Source organism: Schistocerca gregaria, chromosome 2, assembly GCF_023897955.1.
Source record: "Schistocerca gregaria isolate iqSchGreg1 chromosome 2, iqSchGreg1.2, whole genome shotgun sequence".
Classification (NCBI taxonomy): Eukaryota; Metazoa; Arthropoda; class Insecta; order Orthoptera; family Acrididae; genus Schistocerca; species Schistocerca gregaria.
Window position 1 is genome coordinate 433,495,716 of NC_064921.1, and position 14,664 is coordinate 433,510,379.

General features: G+C 41.5%; 1 protein-coding gene across 2 annotated transcripts in view; it reads left to right on the plus strand.

The window, feature by feature from the left end:
* The window catches only part of LOC126324835 (UDP-sugar transporter UST74c-like), a 122,699-nt gene that overhangs the window by 12,779 nt on the left and 95,256 nt on the right, over positions 1-14,664 (plus strand). The window lies entirely within an intron of this gene.

Genomic DNA, 14,664 nt, shown 5'->3' on the forward strand with positions numbered 1-14,664 from the left:
TCACAAAAACTGTGCAAATGTGAATGCTGATTGCTTCCTTTTACGTGAAACCCCGATGCAATTAGCAACCTCCTTAATTTTCTGTTCGAAACACATTAGCTAGTTGTCAGCTTTTTCTCATTCACAATTTCACGCTATGATCACTTCCAGTAAGAACGAACTTGATTAAAGTGTTTTAGATAATTTAGAAGGGCCATTATTTTTTACTGAACCAATATTTCGTTTAACCAGTTTTCAAAGCATTTGCGTGATGGTCCGTCTGCACTCCAGAAAAATCGGAAAATAATTGCCTGGAGAATTTACTCTCAAGAATAAAATCTTTTCCTTCCAGCTGTATATAAAAGTCTTACTTTGCCAATTCTCTTATAAAAACCGCGCTGCGCAACACACGTGAAGAACAACTTTTTTGAAACACCGTAATCGTCTTCCCCTGCGATACAGAAGTTCGAAATTTGTCTCAAAGGTGTTCACAACCCTCTACCGTAGTGGCACCCTGCGACGCCACTGTTCGGGCTCAACGACGCTTCAAACCGCAAGGTCTCAGCACATGCAAAACGCGAGAGCTCAGAAGTTCATGTGAGCTGTAAGGTGGGTTAATAACGTCACATTGGCCCCCAAATTTCGCCACACTTCTGATCACCGCCACTATGGACGTGTCGCACAACGGAAAGGTCATTAGAACTCCCTGCCACGTATATTTCACCCCTTCCTTTAACGCCTCAGCAATGGTGGTCAGAACCACGACGTGTAGCGTTGAAATCATGCGAGTATCTTACTGTATGAATGTCCGAGGGAAAAATTTCGAACATACCACCTTTCGGAATAAACGCGAGAAGTCCTCTGGGGATGGCATAAAGAGCGCCAATGAAACCACCCCTTCTCGTGTGGCGTTCATTTAGGCACATTTCGTGGTCGACATCGACACTTTGCAAAGTGATGAATAACAGAACAACGTTTTTGTCAAATTTTGCCACTGCCGACCCCTCTGGGCCTCCAAAGAACGTGATCTCACTCCTTCGGAGGTAGCGTTACCGCAGTTTTTGCTTTGATACACAGGGTGAAACCACTGGAGAGCGTTCAAAACCATTTGACAGAATTTGAACGTTCATTCGAAACAGAAAGGGTGTTTATGCTTTTCATCCTCCCTTCTTCGCACTCTCCTGTGGCGTGTGCATGGAGGGGTGCGTGCAGTATAAAGATGTTGTTGTTGTGGTCTTCAGTCCTGAGACTGGTTTGATGCAGCACTCCATGCTACTCTATCCTGTGCAAGCTTCATCTCCCAGTACCTACTGCAACCTACATCCGTTATGCCTTTGCTCCAATGTAGAGAAATTGGAGGTACCTCCGATCCAAATTTCTAACTTCTGCGTCGCAATGGGAGACAGTTGCGGGGTTCCTAAAAAGTGATCTTTTAATTGTGTTGCGCTGTGTAATTTGTTGAGAAAACCGTATGAGAAACACTTTACACTCATTGTTTCAAGGGATTACAATATAGAAATTTTTGCACATTGCTTTTAATTAGCAACCAGTTCATCTATGCTCTTAAACAATGTTTCACTGCTTACTTTGTTCGTTGACTTGCCTTGATTGTTGAGATTCTACTGTTTGAATTATACTAGAAATATTATCTCAATCAAGCATCCATTTACGTCGTTTTCTTGTGTGTGATATATCGTAGACGGAGGAAGGTTACGTTAGTGTTTTGAGGTAACGTAAGACGTCCTAATACTGTATATTTTTCTCTTGTTGAAACGACGTACGTACGTACATTCATTCATACATACGATACGTAGTTATACATATGGAGCAAAATATTCGTACCCCTAATACGATCTTTCAGAGGAAGTACGGTAAAGTAAGCGGCATAAGCAATAGCCTCGGCGTCATTGCCAAGCTGTCAAATAAAGGGTAATTACAATCATTCCGAGAGACTAAGAGAACGAAAATAAATTAACGAAACATTACGAGGTAAATAGAAAACTGAGAGATTGCTTTATATTTCATAAATTTAAAAAAAAAAAGTTTCATCGGGCATTTTGATCGAAGACGCCGAGGGTGGTAGATTTGTCCAATGTTCTAGGCGAGGCCCATTTTTACTATCTCACCTTTTGTTCCCTGTTTGGAGTGTAATAGCTATTTCTTGTAACGCGAGTCTTAAGTTATTAGTATTGGCCTGTGATAAAAATAAACTATCGCAACAGACAGTAGTGTACATGATTGCTTAAGAGATCCCATATTTATGCATTTGCAAATGTAATGGTAGAGTTAAGTATAAGTTGTGCGGATACCCTCAAAGGTTCGTCCTTATATCAGCGTAACTCATTTCAGTTTCTTCTGTTACGTCTGCCGCTGCCATCGTGATAAACTGCGTTTAAAACATGTAGTTACCGCTGATAGCAATATATACACCATTTTTTTGGCCACATGAACAGACTCTTCACTCCAGTAAGCGCCACGAAAGAAAATAATCATAGGAACTTAAGTTCTTCGACCCTTGTCATTTATGTTTTTCACTTATCGCGCGAAAATTCCTGTGCTAATAGACTGGGTACGTGTTCCGAATATAGTTTATCGAGTGGCTACTAGAGGCTTCCAGTCTAGTTAAGGAGCTACAAACCCGACCATGAATCGCTGATTGTTCTTTGTTTCTACTGAGCGACTTCCTTGAAATGGCTCTGTGGTGTTTTAGAGGCTGAATCTTTACGTACTTCTTCTGCAGTTCTTGTCGACTGAACATAGACCTTTCTGAAGCGCAAACATGAATGTTGCGAGAATCTCAAGAATTGCAGCGGATCTACTTTAGTTGACATGGGGCAGTAAAAAGTGTATGTATAGTTGTCGAAGAGGAGCGGCAGATTTTCACCAGTTGCAGTATTATTAACTGATCTGGCCTTGTAACATTAGCCAACTGCGAACAGCTGAAAACAAGAGAAAACTACAGCCGGTATTTTTCCCGAAGGCGGGGATGATGATGATGATGATGATGATGATGATGATGATGATGATGATGATGATATCTTCTTGGGCAGAATATTCCGGAGATAAAATAACACTGGAATCCCTGGGCGCCAGCTACTCAGGATGATGTCGTCAGGAGATCAAAAACTGACGTTTTATGGATCGGAGCGTGGGTTGTTAGATTCCTTACCGGGTGGTCAGGTTAGAGAATTTAAAAAGGGAAATGGATAGTTTGAAGTTGATTACAGTTAAAATTAGTCAACTGCAGTGGCAGGAGGTACAAGACCTCTCGACATGTCAGTGCGCTGTTATCAACACAAAATCAAATAGGAGTAATGCAGAAGTAGGTGTAATAATGACTAAGAAAGTAGGAATGTGAATAAGCTACATTGAGCAGATAGTCAAATATAAGCATAGTCAAATACAAGAAACATTGCAATCATCTTCCACAATAGTACAACAAATGCCAGCTGAGCTCCGCAAGTGAAAAGATTGAAACAATGTGTGATAAGAGATAACAAATTATACAGATAGTCAGGGGAGGCGAGTATTTAAACTAACGGGCACCTGGAAATCGATAGTTGGAAGAGAATGAGATGGAAAAATAACAGAACAGTGGAGCAGATGATAGGAAGTACCGAGCACAATTTAATCACAAGTAATATTTAAACTATGAAAGAATCTTGTATACGTGGAAGAGAGCTTGAAACACTGGAAGGTTTCGAATAGATTACATAATAGCAAGACGGAGATTTCGAAACGAGATTTAAACTGCAAAACATTTCCAGGGGCAGATGTGGATTCTTACGATAACTGTAGACTCAAACTGAAGAAACTGTAAAAAGGTAGGAAATTAAGGAGATCAGCTCTGAATAAGCTGCAAGAATCAGAGGTTGAGAGTTTTAAAGGGGGTATTAGGCAACGATTGACTGAAACGGGAGTAAGGAATATAGGGAAAAAAACGGATGGGTAGACTTGAGAGATGAAATAGTGAAGGCAGCAGATTATAAAATTGACAAAAATACGAGGTCCAGTCAAATCCCGTGGATAAAACACTATTGAATTTCGTTGACGGAAGGAGAAAAGATAAAAACTCAACAGATGAAGCAAGAAAATGGAAATACAGACGCCCAGAAGATAAACTGGCAGAAAGGCCAAAATAACTAAACAGGTATGTTAGGACAAATTCGAGGCTGTAGAAGCGCGCATGAGTATGGAATAAATAAATGCCATCTACAGGAAAATTCTAGAGACCTTTAGAGAAAAGATAAGCACCTGTATCAGTATCTGATGGCAGCCCGTACTAACCAAAGAAGGAGAAGCTGGCAGATGGAAGGAATACATAGAGGATATGTACGGGGTGAGATACGTAATACGTAACACCTCTTTTATTTCTTGAACTGTTATAGGTGCCGTAACGAGATTTTCGGCAAATGGTAGCACACTAAAAGGGACGTACCTTCTATATGTGATAAAGAATCTTGTATTGATCCAGATATTGAAGCACGTATGATTTTCGAAATTGAACGGTATACTTTTTAACGTCACCCGAAAGCTCTTGAAAATACGAGTACAGTGATATAATGCTGGTTCATTTTTAGATTTTAAATGTTCGCGAAAGAATCTGGGAAACATTGTAAGACTGAAAGGCCAGTCGCCCGGAATCTACCATTCCGTTGTAAATACGATCATGCCACGCTCCGTCACTGTACAAAGTCTTTAGATTGTTTACTTGTCTGCACTGCTGAACTAGCAGCAACTGTCTGCTTCAGTTTCTTGCATGCAGACATGCTATTTTTATACGATGAATGCTGTCGAAATGGTACTACGGTGGTGTAGGGATACCTCTGTCCGTCGCGCGAGGCAGTTGGATGAATTATCAGGCCACTGGTGCGAACAGGCAGCTGCAACGCTGAACAGAGGTCGAAGACTGCGACTGACAGACCGCTTGAAGGAGCTGTTATGGCTATGATACTTACCAGTCCTCATGGTGGCATAAATGTGGGATCAGCCAGGACGAGTGTCATTTGCATCTTGCAACATCATAAAAGCCACCCTTATCACGCGTCACTACGTCAGGCTCCCGGAGGTCGTGATTTCGAACGTCGTATAGAATTTTATCGGTTTGCTTTGCAGCGCCTGGGAGATGACACTAGATTTTTGCAACATGTGGTCATCACCGATGAAGTAACATTTACGAAACACGATAATGTAAGTTTACGTAATATGTTTTACGGGGCATCTGGAATTTCACACTGGCTTCGTAAGGTATATGGTGCCGCACGAAAAACCGGCCTCGAGTAATACAGCTCATTGTCGACCGCCAGTCATCATTTACGGTTTCGAAGCTGACCATACGAATGCTGTCTTTCATCACGACGGGGCGATCTGTCACACTTCACGCGAATCAATATCACGAATCCATGAAAGGTTAACAGAAGAAAGAACTGTCGCACAGGATTGTGCGGACCTAACCACTTGTGACTTTTACCTATGGGGCAATTTAAAGGGAAAAGTGTACGCAAGTAACCCAGTAACGTCAGAAGACTTGATGGACAATATTCATAGAACTAATGTGTTAGAGTGGGGCAAAGTGTACGTACACGGAGATGATGGAAGTCATGCGATAGCGACATGCACCTAGACAGATGGCGGTGGTATCGCGTACACAAGGCATAAAAGGGCATTGCACTGGCGGAGCTGTCACGATTTATGTGAAAAGGTTTATGACGTGATTACGGCCGCACGATGGGAGTTAACACACATTGAACGCGAAATAGCAGTTAGAGCTAGAAGTATGCGACATTCCACTTTGGAAATCGTTAGGGAATGGAATATTCCGAGATCCACAGTGTCAAGAGTGTGCCAAGATACCAAACTTCAGGCATTACCTCTCGCCACTGACAACGCCGTGGCCTACGGCCTTCACTTAACGATCGAGAGAGCAGTGGTGCTTGCGTAGTGTTGTCAGTGCTAACAGACGAGCAACACAGCGTGAAATAACCCCAGAAATCAATGTGGGACGTACGACGAACGTATGTGTTAGGCCAGTGCGGCGAAATTTGGCGTTAATGGGCTATGGCAGCAGACGTGCATTTTCAAACAGCACGACATTGCCTGCATCGCCTCTCCTGTGCTCGTGACCTTATCGGTTGGATCCTGGATGACTGGAAAACCGTGGTCTGGTCAGATAAGCCCCGATTCAGTTGGTAAGAGCAGATAATCGAGTTCGAGTGTGGCGCAGACCCCACGGACCCAAATTGTCAACAAGGCACTGTGCAAGCTGATGGTGTTTCCATAATGGTGTGGGCTGTTTCCATAATGGTGTGGGCTGTGTTTACATGGAATGGACTGGGTCCCCTGGTCCACCTGAACCGATCATAGACCGGAAGCGGTTATTTGTGCACTTCACGTTACCAAACAACGATGGAATTTGTGTAGATGATAATGCGCCTTGTCAGCAGGCTACGATTGTTCACGATTGGTTTGAAGAACATTCTGGAGAATTCGAGTAAATGATTTGGCCACCCAGATCGCCCGACACGAATCCCATCGAACATTCTTGGGACATAATCGACCGGTCAGTTCGTGTACAGACTCCTGCACCGGCAACACTTTCGCAGCTATGGACGGCTATAGAGGCAGCATGGCTTAATAATTCTTAAGGGGACTTCCAACGACTTGTCGAGTTCTTGCCAAGTCGAGTTGTTGCACTACGCCAGGCAAAGGAAGATCCGACACGACATAGAGGTATCCCATCACTTTCGTCACCACAGTGTGTGTGAACATTTCAGGTCGCGCGCAAAAGTGCACTGAAGCACAAGGGGGTCATTTTCAGCACCTAATGTAGAGAACAAACTCAATTCGGAAAATATAGGTCATTGCTTTAGCGTATTTGTTATTTCTTAAATATCTAATTATCACATGGTGCGGCATTATAGGAAATTTCATTGTGGGGCCTTACTTCATCCCAGTGGCGTTAAATGGAAATACGACGCACATTTTACGAGGAACATTTTTCCTGTTCTTCTGGAAGAGGTACCACTAGATAAGCAACTCTTTCGTTCCAAGACGACGGCGGTCCATCACATTTTTCCCGTGTTACGCAAACAAAGATAGACAACGCTATTTTGTCGAAAGTCGACATGTTGAGAAACGTGGCTGTTGTACTATAAGGTTTATAATTTATAAAAAAAAACTGCTACCAGCCACATGTGGCTGGTAGCTGTTTTTTATAAATTATAAATTTTAAAGATAGACAAGTTACCTGACCGTTGGATAGAATGGAATGCTGCAATACAATGACCTGACCGGCCAGGTCACCGTATTTTACTCTTCTTTATTTCTTTTTGTGAGGAGCACTGAAAGATGCAGCCTGTCACGAAGCCCCCAACTACGCCAGACGATATGTGCCATAGAACAGCCACAGCATGCAACAACATATTATATAATGTACTTTCACCTGTTCATCTATCGATCGGCGATTGCAGTCGATGGTAAAAAAAATTGAGGACATGGTAAAGCAATATTCAAAACTACCTTTCCTTAAGAAAAGTATTTATTTTGAGAGTTCTGGATAAAATGTTTAATTCATTTTAAGTGTATTCTATGCAACTGCTGCAATTTCAAGTAGACTCCATCAAACACAGGAGATAGACAAGATTGTAAGGCTAAATTCCTAATGTCGTTGACTTTATATATTGAACAAGCCGGAAGGGAATTAAAATTGAGGGAGAAGAAATAAAAACTTCGTGGTTTGCCGGTCACATTGTAATTCTGTAATAGATCAGCAAGAGCAGGTGTCTTGAAAATAAGTCTTGTACGGGAGTGAAACATGGGGCATCAGCATTTCGTACCAGAAGGTAATTGAAGCTTTCAATATGTGGTACTATAGAAGAATGTTTAAAATTGGATGGGTAGATCGAATGACTGATGCGGAAATAACTGAATCGAATTGGGAAAAGAAGAAATTTGTGGCACAGAAAGGATCGGTCAGTAGAATGCACCCTGAAGCATCCAGGAATTGTCAATGTAACAGAGGGAAATGTGAAGGGTAGAAACTACAGAGGGAGACCAAAACTTGAATACAGTAAGTAGGCTCAAATATTGACGTAGGTGGCAGCAGTTTCGCAGAGACCGAGAGTTTTGCGCAGTATAGACTAGCGTGGAGAGCTGTCTTCGGATTGAAAACAGCAAGAGTGCCCATCTTCGGTTGAACCAGCTAATACAGCGACACGCGCAGGCAGATGTACGAGAAAATACTGATAATAAGTAATGTCTCCGAATTTTTTATGTGAACACTCTTAAAGCTTTTTTAAAAAAAAGACTGTATTAACATTCCGCATCTTTATTCTTCATTTCTGCATATTTTATTTCTCATCAGTCACCTTGTAGAATAATACATTTCTCCCAACGAGAGACCACTTGGTTGATACTGTCACTGTAGAATGTCTGACTTTGTTGACGCCGGCCGGTGTGGCCGTGCGGTTCTAGGCGCTTCCGTCTGGAACCGCGTGACAGCTACGGTCGCAGGCTCGAATCCTGCCTCTGGCATGGATGTGTGTGATGTCCTTAGGTTAGTTAGGTTTAAGTAGTTCTAAGTTCTAGGGGACTGATGACCTCAGATGTTAAGTCCCATAGTGCTCAGAGCCATTTGAACCATTTGAACTTCGTTGACGGAGCCTCAACCTCATCTCTGCTTGCACCGCTTCATCACTATCAAAGTTAATTCTTCGAATGTATTCATTAAGTTTTCAAAACACTCCAATCTCTTGTCACAGACGTTGTCAGCACCAGCGTTTCTTTCATTGCGAGCACGAACAATCTAAGTTCGCGGATTACTGATGTCGATACCATCATCACCGTACACAGCTTTTATTCTTCTATGGATTTTAATTTGATGTATCTTTTCTGCAGATAGAAACTCGATTACAGCACGCTGTTTCTCGCGTACCGACATATTTACACACCGCCATGTTGTAGCCGATATTGAGAACAGAATTAAAAAATATAAAAAAATTGACGGTATTACATTTCAGTTCACCCTCATGTAAACTGCAGTCTGAAAAATGATGCACATTGCTCTGACTTCTCAATGTATTTCATTTGAAAGAGTCATTTAAGTCCGGAGATGGATTAGTCAAAATTTTTACCGTACATTTCCAAACATAACGGATAAAGTGGATTCTGTATGCTTATAATTATAGATAAGCATCAATTCCGACGCTAATTTAAACTATGTATTCCTGGAATTCTGCGTTTGCTGATGTGTTGGTATTACGTGAAAAGTGGGAGATAATGTCCAGCTGGATTCAGTGCAACGGAAACCAAAAGATGTAGGCAGTTCTTCGTCGAACTTGTTCATCTTTGCGCGAATATTTGCTTGGTGGTTACCCGCAATCCTGCGAAATACACATTGTTAAGTATTTGAAAAATTTTGAATTTTTTCCTCCACTAAGTTGCAGAAAGGAAGAACGCGCCGAGAGGCCTTAGCGCAGATTACCGTTTTTTGTTACGACGCTGAGGAGACAAAACACACAAAACAAGGCTTTGCTTACGCAAGTCGTCACGCCTACTACTTTCCGTTGCTACAAAACAAGCCAAGGGCTTGAAGTAGAAGTCAATGAAGCAAGCGTTTGCAGGGGTTCTTTATTAAAGGATCCAATACTGCTTATACCTATCATTTGCATTTCTGTTCGACGAAATGACAGCGGCGATGGTAGCTGCGACAGGTTAAAGTTAAGAAGCTTATGATCTTAGTCATCTTTTGCGTGTACATTACTGTCGTAGGACAGAAATCCATCCGAAATAATGATGTGTGTGTTTCTGTGTCCAGTGCGTCATTTTATCTATAGAAACTTTACTGAAAAAGCGCAGATCGGATCGGCGTGCTTGCTGCACCGTGCCCATTTATTGTAGAACCGCTTTGGTTGAAGCTGAACAAGTCCAACTGAATGAGATGAACTACCTTTTAGAATTTGAATTTAGCGTATCGCAAACTTCGAAGAGACGAGGGAGAAGTCTGATTCCACAATGTCTTACCCCGCATATTATGTAATGTTCACTCTATCCTAGCGATGCAGTATTTATTTTTTTCGAAATTACAGTTTGTCTCTTCGAGGACAGTGTGGTACGTTTCGAATAGGAACCTTTCCAATAATAGCTCAGTCTAAAAACACGACGTTCCCGTGCTGCAGGAAGGAAAAGGTGGAAATGTATTCCAGCGTCCTGCGTTTACGGGGCGAAATAGCGATAGGATTTTACCATGACACTCGTAATTACAGGTCCTACATCTGTAGTCAACTAACCTGTATGGGAACAATCTCAATACTAAGGGACCAACGAAATACTCAATGCCTCTTCTTGACTGCTTGTACGAATTCTGTGCGCCGATTTTAGTGAGATGTGGGCGTATCATATTCAGACCAGAAACACATGTTGGATTTCGTGACTGAATGCATAACGAAGAAGCATATGATTCCAAAACCTGTGGTTTTCAATTATTTATGCATAGAGTAAGATGCAGCATCAGAGACAACTTTACTTCGTTAATGTAAAGAAAGTTTTGCAGCAGCGCAGCAGATGACTCACTTTTCTGCTTTCTACTTTCCTCGATTCAGATCTAGTTGTGGACAGGATTCTTTGCGTGTTACGGCACAACGGCCTGCCATAAAAAGCCCACGACAAAATATTGCGACAATGCACCACAGTGCATACTAAGCTTTACACGAGGAGTGCTGTAACACGACCTAAACATGTATAATATTTACATTGGTTGTAAACATTTTACAACACGTAAGCTGCCATCGGCGCACCAGTGCGCCCGGCCGATACTGGTGCACATGCCGTGGAAACGCCTGCGCGGCGAGAGACGCAGCTGTTGCGAGGCACCGCGATTTAGTCGGGCACAGCCATTCGGTGAGGTTTATTCGGCAGGCACTCGAAGAACCTATTGTTTTCAATTTTTACGGGTGCGGTTCGGGTTTTTTCCCCTACAGTTTTTCGCTGTTGTTGGACTGAAAATGGAAAACAATCGTGACACGGCGGGCCCTTCAAAACCTAAGAAACGTAAAATACGGGACACAATAAACGTACAAAAACTAACGGATGCGGAATTAGTACGAATATTAGAAGAAAGCTATTTGGAAACGGAATTGGCCAGTGGGGAGGATGGGTGGGAATCCAGTGAAGAGGCCGACGGAGTCGCGTTTACTTTGGATGAGTCTGTAGAAATGACTGTGAATCCAAGCGACAGAGAAAGGGCAGAGAGAGTGGTAACGTAGCTGATACAAGTATTTCATGGGAAAGAGAGCCAGTTGGAATAGTAAATTGCCCGTTTATAAAAAAATGAGGGACTGCTAGTTGAACCAACCGGAAATGCTCTCTTAGATTATTTTCGCCTTTTGCTGACGGATGAATTTCTATTGAAAATTGTAGAAGGAACAATTCGAAACGCAGTTGAATTATTTCTTTATGTGGGAACCAAAGAACAATCACGAATTAATTGTTGGAAAGATGTGACGGTTAGCGAATTATTAGTGTTCTTGGGAGTTTTCCTGCGCCTGGGAAATGTAAAGATGAGGAAATTGCAGGACTATTGGAAAAAGGACACTCTATTTCACATGAAAGGAATTGCCGATAGTATTTCATGTAAACGTTTTCTCTAATACTACGTGCATTGCATTTTTCTGAAAATTCAAAACAGAGCGGACCAAAACCATCCGACAATACATAAAATAAAATTTTTTTCAATGAAAGGATGTGCCAAGTGTACTACCCTGGACGGGAACTGTCACATGACGAATCAATGATCCTTTGGCGTTGAAGATTACTTTTCCGCCAATACATCAAAAATAAAAAAAGCACAAATATGGCATAAAGCTATATATTTTGACAACTTCCACTGGAATGGTCCTAAAACTCGCGGTATACACTGGCATGCTGGACGGTTTAAGAGGAAGAGCAATGCGCAAACAATTGCTCTTCATTTGCTGGATGAAAAGATGAATGCTGGTCACCACGTGTACATGGACAATTACTATAGTACCTTCGCATTTGTTAGGGTGCTCCTGGACAAGAAGACTCATAGAACGGCAACTCTGAGGGCGTATAGGAAGGATACACCCAAGGAAATACAGAAGGCAAAATTAGGAAAAGGTGAAGCCGTTGCCAGACTTGTGTTAGGAGTTGATAGGTACGCGGCTTGATAAGAAGAAGGTTTGCTACATTTCTAATGCATTTACAAATGAGTTGGTGAGGTTGAAAACAAAAGAAAGGAGAATAAATCTAAGTCCTTGGCCAATGTAAACTACAATAAATTTATGTCGGAAGTTGATCGGCACGATCAGAGCTTATCATATTACCTCTCGGAACAAAAAACCATACGCTGGTACAAGAAACTTTTTATCCGCGTTATGGAAATGATGCTGACAAACGCACATGCCCTACACAATAAATATTCTGGCACAAAAATGCCTCTCCAAGAATTTAGACTCGGTATTACAAGAGCACTGTTGCCACAAAAGCAGGTAGAACGACCCGTCAGAAATCCCCCAAATGTTGTGGTAAAACGAGAATCAACTGGAAAATCAAAAACACAGAAAAAAGTGCAGCTCATGCGCCAGACGAAGACAACGAACAGGCACGATTTATGAGTGCCCAGATTGCCCAAATAAAGCAGGGTATTGTTTGAATTGTTGTGTTATTCACCACCTTTAACGACAGATAGCACTTTCGTTGTTCTGTCATTTTTCGACATTTTTGCTTAGGTACTGTTCTTTAACTTTGTATATGTTTTATTTGTCTGAGTGTAATCGGTAAAGTTCTTGATTGTATCTTTTCTGAGATTTGACATACATTGTATTCCAGAAGTTTCTTCAAGCTCTTGTGTTTGTTTTTGAATGCTGTTTCTACTATATTTTTTGTTCAATAAATATTTCGTTTGTCAGTAGGCTGTTTCGTTTTATTTTTGAATATAAAATAAGAATGTAGTACCCTGAACTGTCACAATTTTCAGGAAAAATAAACGGGACGCACTAGCGCGTTCATGGCCACCCGCTACAAAAGGTTGTCTTATATGCCACTGACGCCTTATTCACGAGAGTAAATTTTATCTTTTACTTATAAAAGAAATTCATTTCATATTACTTTTCGCAATACAGATTGATATTCTATTAAAAAAATAATAGGTTACGTGGCAACGCAAGGCCAATTACAGTGGCAGCTAACGTGTTAAAGTGGTCGTATGCGTTCCCGTAATTACCTGTCCAATGTTGTTGTTGTGGTGTTCAGTCCGAAGACTGGTTTGATGCAGCTCTCCATGCCACTCCTTTCCTGTGCGAGCCTCTTCATCTCCGAATAACTACTGCAACCTACAACCTTTTGAATCTGCTTACTGTATTCATCTCTTAGTCTGCTTCTACGATTTTTACCCCCCACACTTCGTTTCAGTACTAAACTGGTGATCTCTCGATGTTTCGGAATACGTCCTATCAACCGATACCTTGTTTTGGTGAAGTTGTGCCCTAAATTTCTTGTCTCTTCAGTTCTGTTCGCTACCTCCTCATAAGTTACGTGCTCTACCCGTCTAATCCTCAACATTCTTCTGTAGCACCAGATTTCGAAAGCTTCTATTCTCTTTGTGTCTAAACTGATATTCGTCCATTTTTCACTTTCATACATAGCTACACTCCCTACAAATACTTTAACATCAGACTTCCTGACTCTTAAATCTATATTCGATGACAAAAAATCTTTCTTTTTTTAAAAATGCTTTTCTTCCCATTGCCAGTCTACATTTCATATCGTCTCTACTTTGGCCATCATCCTTTATTTTGCTGCCCAAATAGCAAAACTCATTTACTGCTTTAAGTACCTCATTTCCTAATCTAATTCACTTGAGCATCACCTGATTTAATTCGACTACATTTTATTATCCTTGTTTTTGCTGTTGTTAATGTTCATCTTAAATCCTCCTTTCAAGACAATGTCCGAAGTTCTACTTCTCTTGCATGTCCTTTGCTGACTGTGACAGAATTACAGAGTCATCAGTAAACCTCATTTTTTTTTATTTTTTCCCCCTGAACTTTAATTCCTACCCTAAAGTTTTCTTTGGTTTCCTTTACTGCTCGTTCAGTGTACAGTTTGAATAACAGGGGATAGGCTACAACCCTGTCTCGCTCTCTTTTCAACCACTGCTACTCTTTGATGCACCTCAACTCTTCTTACTGCCATCTAGTTTCTGTACAAGTTGGTAAATAGCATTTGGCTCCATGTATTTTACCCCTGCTGCCTTCAGAATTTCAAAGAGAGTATTCTATTCTACATTGTCAGAAGCTTTCTCTAAGCTATACATGTTGGTTTGTCTCTCCTTAATCCTTATTGTAAGATAAATTGGAGGGTGAGTATTGCATTGTGTGTTCCTACATTTCTCTGGAATCCAAACTGAACGTCTACCAGTTTTTCTATTCTGCTGTAAATAACTCTTGTTAGTACTTCGGACCATGATTTATTAAACTGATAGTTCGGTAATTTTCACACCTGTCAGCAACTCCCTTTGTTGGAATTGCAATTGGTACTTTCTTCTTGAAGCCTGAGGGTATTGGGCCTGTCTCATTCATCTTGCGTACCAGACGGAAGAGTTTTGTCATGGCCGTCTGTCCCAAGGCTATCAGTCGTTCTGACGGAATATCATCTACTCCCGGGGCC